Genomic DNA, 8,830 nt, shown 5'->3' with positions numbered 1-8,830 from the left:
CAGGTGTCCGATGTTACCCTTCAGTATCTCAGGTGTCCGAGGTTACCCTTCAGTATCTCAGGTATCCGAGGTTACCCTTCAGTATCTCAGGTGTCCGAGGTTACCCTTCAGTATCTCAGGTATCCGAGGTTACCCTTCAGTATCTCAGGTATCCGAGGTTACCCTTCAGTATCTCAGGTATCCGAGGTTACCCTTCAGTATCTCAGGTATCCGAGGTTACCCTTCAGTATCTCAGGTGTCCGAGGTTACCCTTCAGTATCTCAGGTGTCCGAGGTTACCCTTCAGTATCGCAGGTGTCCGAGGTTACCCTTCAGTATCTCAGGTATCCGAGGTTACCCTTCAGTATCTCAGGTATCCGAGGTTACCCTTCAGTATCTCAGGTATCCGAGGTTACCCTTCAGTATCTCAGGTATCCGAGGTTACCCTTCAGTATCTCAGGTGTCCGAGGTTACCCTTCAGTATCTCAGGTGTCCGAGGTTACCCTTCAGTATCTCAGGTATCCGAGGTTACCCTTCAGTATCTCAGGTATCCGAGGTTACCCTTCAGTATCTCAGGTGTCCGAGGTTACCCTTCAGTATCTCAGGTGTCCGAGGTTACCCTTCAGTATCTCAGGTATCCGAGGTTACCCTTCAGTATCTCAGGTGTCCGAGGTTACCCTTCAATATCTCAGGTATCCGAGGTTACCCTTCAGTATCTCAGGTGTCCGAGGTTACCCTTCAGTATCTCAGGTATCCGAGGTTACCCTTCAGTATCTCAGGTATCCGAGGTTACCCTTCAATATCTCAGGTATCCGAGGTTACCCTTCAGTATCTCAGGTATCCGAGGTTACCCTTCAGTATCTCAGGTGTCCGAGGTTACCCTTCAGTATCTCAGGTGTCCGAGGTTACCCTTCAGTATCTCAGGTATCCGAGGTTACCCTTCAGTATCTCAGGTGGTTGGTAACTCTGTTCTCAGAACAGGCTGATCAGTGAGGAAATGGTAGGTGGTGTTGCATGGCTTTATTTGGTTTTGTTTTGAAATATTTTTTTTAAAAGTATTTTCTATGTTTAGTGGATAGATAGAGATAGAGGTAGGAGAGAGAATGCTGAAAGAGCAGTGGATCTGATATGAACCCAAGCTGAAAATGGTACATTGTACATGTGCTACAGAGGCAGTGGCTTAGACACCAGACCAGGTTTACATTTTGTTTGACAGTAAGGCTGACACAGACAGGTTGATCTTTATTGACAGAACCACCAACATTATCTCTGTCTACTGTCTGGCACTCGTATCACAAATTACAGTTCCACAGATTCCGGGTGTTAGAAAGTGTCTCAGAAGAGCATGTGGTCAAATTGGCCTTTACAAACCACACATGGTTCCTCTTTGATTCTCAGCGGATGACCCAGTATCTCATTGCTCAGCCTGCACCAGAAACCTCAGAGAACACCATCTCATCTGATAATGATTAGAACAGGGTATAAACATTGTGAGATGACGACATTCACTCTACATTCTGAATGTTGAACATAATTACAGAGTGACGTAAGGAAGGGGATTTCTTGACCAACTGGTCAAAAGATATGCTGGTGATGCAAGATTATGTGCCATGGAAAGTGGAGATCTACAGATGTAGGATCTTAATTTGTCCACCCGGTTGCAAAATAACTTTCCTGCAATGCAATAAATGTAAAACCTGTAGGTTATTTGAGGTGTAGCCTTTTACACTAGTATCCGTATATGGTTGAAAATTGCAAATTTGGGCACTAATAAGCGCCTGGGTTGGAGCGTAGTGGCTATACAGTAAAATGCTGTGGCTCTGCGCTTCAAAGTGTTGCATGGGTTTTGACTGACAGCTGTTCTGAACTTGAGCACCGTGAGCAACAAGAAATGTCCCCCATCCCTCCTGCTAATTGGGCAACTTTTGGAAATCTTTTGTTGTCTGAGAGAGGGAATTTCTGTAAATTAAGAGGAAACTGTATTTTAAAAGACGACACGTTGAGGATTAGAATAAATACCGCTTTAATGTCATACAAGCGAGCCAAACACCCATGAGTTCAAATGTGCACTTCACATTTGCAAATCATAAAACTAATTTCATATACCGTGTCAACGTTTATGATCAATATATTTGTTGTACAGGTACAAGATGACATGTCGTCATACCCTGGGTTGTTCTCAACAGAACCAGCCTGTTTGTTTTTTGTTAAGATAATTTGTCGCGGCACACGCACCTGAATGCACTCATCACTCCTTTCTATGGGCATCAACATTACAGTCTGTTTCTCTGAACTGCCCTGTGAAAGCCTAACACTGTAAAATCATATTTTATAACTTAGCTAGTCATGTTGGCAACAGTACAAGCTTTCAAATCATGCCCACCTGAACCCAGATTGTGATTTATAATGGACTGTTTCTGGATTGGGTAAACAACAACAGTAATTGTGTGAGGGTGGGGGTTGTGTTCCAAATGAAACAAATGTGTGGTTGCGCCTCAATGGCACAGCAAGGGGAGATCAAAAAAGTACCTTATAGTTGAAGACTTATTTGAGTCATAAAAGTGCATGGAAATTGTTAAGAAACTGTGCACACTTTGGAGAGATATGTGTCACTTGGAGACACCAGTTAGTCCTCTCATTCAAACCCTTGTCAATTTTTTGTCTTAATTTTCACCTACCCCACATTTTCCAGGAATAGTCTTATCATGTTACTGACCGTATCCAGAGAATTTTTAGATTTTGTTATCAATAAATGTGGTTAAAAGTACAGTAAATGTACAATGCACATAACATCAACATTGTAGTGTTTGGATTCGGTCTTGTGTCAGATAAACTGTTGTGTATGTGTACTCACTCCCCTTTGGTCTAATAATTTCCTCAACTTTAGACGGTTCCCTTTCAATTGCTACCATGGTTATGCATTTCATATTTCTTCTGAAGAAACATTTCATTTTAGCCCTATCCATATAGACCAATTCCCACAAGAATAAAGGGTTAAAAAGGCTTCGGAATTTGTAATCTTCCCTTTGAAATTACCGACTTGATTTTCCCTTATGAAAAATGTATTAACCCCTACAAAAATGTCCATTAATTATAATCCACATAATAATTCACATTTCCTGTTGCTGCAGGGTTATTTTCCATGTGTAGTTTAGCAGAGATGACCTGGGATGTATTTTTCTAACTATTATTGTGCAGCAGATTTTTGAAAGCCATTCAGTTCAATTTTATAGGCAAAAGCACAATAAGTTACCTCTGAAATCAGGTCTACAGTGCCTATAGAAAGTTTACCACCCCCTTGGATTTCTTCACATTTGATTGTGTTTCAAAGTGGGATCAAAATGGATTCAATTGTATTTTTTATCAATGATCTACACAAAATACTCTAATGTCAAAATTAGCCTGAAAGGTGAATTCCTCTCCCAGTGTCTCGGGTACAGTAGACTGAAGCATGTTTTCCTCTAGAATTTTGCCTGTGCTTAGCTCCATCCCGTACCTTTTCATCCTGAAAAACTCCCCTGTCTTTGCCAATGTCAAGCATACCCATACCATGATGCAGCCACCATCATGCTTGAAAGTAAGGGGGCAGTTACTCAGTGATGTGTTGGATTTGGCCCAAACGTAAGGCTTTGCATTTAGACCAAAAAGTTTATACCTTTGCCATGTATTTTGCAGTATTACTGTTGTGCCTTGTTGCATGTATGTTTTGGAATATTTTTATTCTGTATATTTGTATTCTTCTTTTTACTCTGTAATTTAGGTCATTATTGTGGAGTCACTACAATGTTGTTGATCCATCCTCAGTTTTCTTCCATCACAACCATTGAACTGTGTGGTTTAATTATTAACTTGACCATGCTTAAAGATATATTCAGTGTCTGATTTGTTATTGTTACCCATCTACCAATCACTGCCCTTCTTTATGAGGCTTTCGAAAAGCCCCCTGGTCTTTGTGGTTGAATCTGTGCTTGAAATTCAATACTTGACTGAGGGACATTACAGATAGATGTTGTATGTACAGTGCCTTGCGCAAGTATTCGGCCCCCTTGAACTTAGCGACCTTTTGCCACATTTCAGGCTTCAAACATAAAGATATAAAACTGTATTTTTTTGTGAAGAATCAACAACAAGTGGGACACAATCATGAAGTGGAACGACATTTATTGGATATTTCAAACTTTTTTAACAAATCAAAAACTGAAAAATTGGGCGTGCAAAATTATTCAGCCCCTTTACTTTCAGTGCAGCAAACTCTCTCCAGAAGTTCAGTGAGGATCTCTGAATGATCCAATGTTGACCTAAATGACTAATGATGATAAATACAATCCACCTGTGTGTAATCAAGTCTCCGTATAAATGCACCTGCACTGTGATAGTCTCAGAGGTCCGTTAAAAGCGCAGAGAGCATCATGAAGAACAAGGAACACACCAGGCAGGTCCGAGATACTGTTGTGAAGAAGTTTAAAGCCAGATTTGGATACAAAAAGATTTCCCAAGCTTTAAACATCCCAAGGAGCACTGTGCAAGCGATAATATTGAAATGGAAGGAGTATCAGACCACTGCAAATCTACCAAGACCTGGCCGTCCCTCTAAACTTTCAGCTCATACAAGGAGAAGACTGATCAGAGATGCAGCCAAGAGGCCCATGATCACTCTGGATGAACTGCAGAGATCTACAGCTGAGGTGGGAGACTCTGTCCATAGGACAACAATCAGTCGTATATTGCACAAATCTGGCCTTTATGGAAGAGTGGCAAGAAGAAAGCCATTTCTTAAAGATATCCATAAAAAGTGTTGTTTAAAGTTTGCCACAAGCCACCTGGGAGACACACCAAACATGTGGAAGAAGGTGCTCTGGTCAGATGAAACCAAAATTTAACTTTTTGGCAACAATGCAAAACGTTATGTTTGGCGTAAAAGCAACACAGCACATCACCCTGACCACACCATCCACACTGTCAAACATGGTGGTGGCAGCATCATGGTTTGGGCCTGCTTTTCTTCAGCAGGGACAGGGAAGATGGTTCAAATTGATGGGAAGATGGATGGAGCCAAATACAGGACCATTCTGGAAGAAAACCTGATGGAGTCTGCAAAAGACCTGAGACTGGGATGGAGATTTGTCTTCCAAAAAGACAATGATCCAAAACATAAAGCAAAATCTACAATGGAATGGTTCAAAAATAAACATATCCAGGTGTTAGAATGGCCAAGTCAAAGTCCAGACCTGAATCCAAACGAGAATCTGTGGAAAGAACTGAAAACTGCTGTTCACAAATGCTCTCCATCCAACCTCACTGAGCTCGAGCTGTTTTGCAAGGAGGAATGGGAAAAAAATTCAGTCTCTCGATGTGCAAAACTGATAGAGACATACCCCAAGCGACTTACAGCTGTAATCGCAGCAAAAGGTGACGCTACAAAGTATTAACTTAAGGGGGCTGAATAATTTTGCACGCCCAATTTTTCAGTTTTTGATTTGTTAAAAAAGTTTGAAATATCCAATAAATGTCGTTCCACTTCATGATTGTGTCCCACTTGTTGTTGATTCTTCACAAAAAAATAGTTTTATATCTTTGTTTGAAGCCTGAAATGTGGCAAAAGGTCGCAAAGTTCAAAGGGGCCGAATACTTTCGCAAGGCACTGTATGTATGTATGGGGGACAGGGGAAGGGGTAGTCATTCAAAAAACATGTCAATCCCTATTATTTCACACAGATTGAGTCCATAGAACTTATTATGTGATTTGTTAAGCCAAATGTTGCTTCTGAACTAATTTAGGCTTGCCTAAACAAAGGGGTGAACACTTATGCAATAACTATATTTTAGTTATTTAATTTTATTAACTTCTAGAACTTTGTAGAATTTATTTTCACATTATGGAGTATTTTGTGTAGAACAATGACAAAATGTTTCAATTCAATTTATTTCAATCCCACTTTGTAACATAATGTGAAAAATGTTTAAGACTTTCTATAGGCAATTTCTATAGGCACTGTGCCTGTTAAAGAATATTGCAAAACAGATGATGTTGAGTGCAACCTTGGTTAGAAAAACAAGCAAAAGGAAGCAGGAAGCTCACAGAGTTGCTGTGCATCAGAGAGATTAATGTGGCTGCCAGAGACATAGTTTCAAAGAGTTATTTTGATGTGGCTTCACTGGACATGAGCCCTTCAATAGTAGTAAGAGATCACCATGTGGCTTCATAGTTGGGATAGAGGATATATCTGAAGGATGAGGTCAGAGGTGGCATAAGCAGCAATTACTCTACCAATCTGTTTACATATCTGAAGGAGATGTGTTTTTATGGTTTTTGATTAATGATGTCATTTTGTTGTTGTGTTTGAGGTTTTTGCTGTTGTTTTTCACTTCATCAATACAGTTTTACCCTTTTCACCAGAACACAGGGACCATGCATCATCCTTAAGCACTTTGCTAAACAGTCATTACACACTGTCAAAGGATGAGGATCTAGACCACAATGAGAGAGTGCAAAACAGACTAGAGAACCGACTCCCAGGGCTGTGTGAAGTGCTGCAGAGCAGAGAGGAGGCATGAGGTAAAAAAACCACAGCAGATGATGTTTGTGAGATGAGTGCAGAGATAAGGCCACCAGCGTGTGGTTTCATAGGGAGAGGCGGGCCAGGCTGCTTGGTTCCTTTAGAACTCTGGAGAGTGAGGTGTGTGCCAACCAGGCTTTACGGAGGATTGCAGAGAATAGTGTGCAGCTCGGCAAGTGTTGACTAAGCTTTCACCCTTCTCATAACCATCTCCCCTCACTCAGGTATCAAGTGTAGTGCATAGGGGTATACTACAAAGCATGATCAATTAGTTATAGCCAGCTTATTTTGAAAACAGCCAGAAACAATTGCTTTTGGTTGTTTAGTAAATTAGACAATGCCCATTTAAATAATGTATTTTTTAAGCTGAAAAAAAAGTTACTTCAGAACATGTAGGCAAGTTAGCTCCTTGAACCTGCTTTGTAGTATACCCCTTAGTAATCTCTCACAGACCAAATTAGGGGATATTTTAGTTCTGAGTTAACCCCCCGGAGGTGGCCCCTCAACATGAACAGTGCAAGAGCCAGTGAGTGTAGAGAGGAATAGGATTCTTTCCCTTCGCCCACAGGTTTTTCTCATCTTTCTTCTACACCAAACCCAGCATCACAACCACAGCAGCCACCCACAGATGTATTCGAGACCTCACACCAACATCTACCCTCCGCCCACGAGCACCCGCAGTTACCAACACCTCCACACACACACACACACTCACACACACACTCGTCCCTCACCTTCCCTCCAATCATTCTTCACAATATGAAAGATCTAGGGTATTTTACTCTCTCTACTGTTTATTTTTATTTTTTTTAAATCCTCTACTGTTAAATCATTATAAACACGTTAGTCAAAATATCTATTTTCATAAGTGCAGTTTGGTGCTACTGTACATATTATCGTTTTAAAGTTGAAAGTTTGATGTTAGACAAGAAGCCATTTGAATGTTGCTTACATCACCTACTTTTTAATGTCAGGAAAATGTGAGGCATTTTAATGAATACATTTCTATATTGTCCTTAAGCACCACTGTGTACACAGTGAAGCCAATAGACCACAGGTCTTACCAGCTGGTGCTGGATTCTCTTGGCTGGGATCTTCTAAGAACTTACAATGGATCAGAAGCATAAATAGTGAATAATAACTAAAAGGGGCATTCCAAACCATATTTAAACTGAATTGAAAGCCAGAAAACTAATACAAATGAAAAGTTTATTTCCAAAGCGCGATATCCACAAATGTTTAGCATTTGTGTTTTTCATAAAAAATAATTGCTTAGGGGTACTTTTGTGTGTACTGTTTTCAGATTTTTAATTAATAGATTTTTTTTAATCCATTGTTTAGCTGGAATGGAATGTTCATATCCTGTATATTTGACAGTGATATGTAGTCTCACCTAGTTGTCTTAAAATTAATGCACTTACTGTAAGTCACTCTGGATAAGAGCATCCACTAAATAAATGACTGACAAAAACATATTGACGTCACAAATGTAACATTTTGCATTGCTTTATTATAAATGTAGTTACTGGTTACATTTGGCTGTGTAAAACCGAGCAGTACTAAGTATTTCTCTGAGAGTGAGGCACATATATTGCACATTGCAAAAAAAACATGAGTATTTGTCTCTCTGAAATGAAACCATCAAGTGATTTTAAACAAATACATGTCTGTCATTGAACAACCCCATGCCATGTTGATAGTGAAAAACCACACCGATCTCTATAATAGAGATATAATAATATAAATATAAATAATATAAACTCAGCAAAAAAAGACACAAACCTTTTTCAGGACCCTGTCATTCCAACGATAACTCGTAAAAATCCAAATAACTTTGTTGTAAAGGGTTTAAACACTGTTTCCCATGCTTGTTCAATGAACCATAAACAATTAATGAACATGCACCTGTGGAACGATCGTTAAGACACTAACAGCTTACAGACGGTAGGCAATTAAGGTCACAGTTATGAAAACTTAAGACACTAAAGAGGCCTTTCTACTGACTCTGAAAAACACCAAAAGAAAGATGCCCAGGGTCCCTGCCCATCTGCGTGAACGTGCCTTAGGCATGCTGCAAGGAGGCATGAGGACTGCAGAAGTGGCCAGGGCAATAAATTGCAATATCCGTACTGTGAGACGCCTAAGACAGCGCTACAGGGAGACAGGACAGACAGCTGATCATCCTCGCAGTGGCAGACCACGTGTAACAACACCTGCACAGGATCGGTACATCCGAACATCACACCTGCAGGACAGGTACAGGATGGCAACAACAACTGCCCGAGTTACACCAGG

Source organism: Oncorhynchus masou, chromosome 11, assembly GCF_036934945.1.
Source record: "Oncorhynchus masou masou isolate Uvic2021 chromosome 11, UVic_Omas_1.1, whole genome shotgun sequence".
Lineage (NCBI taxonomy): Eukaryota > Metazoa > Chordata > Actinopteri > Salmoniformes > Salmonidae > Oncorhynchus > Oncorhynchus masou.
Note: the sequence above shows the minus strand (reverse complement) of the source record.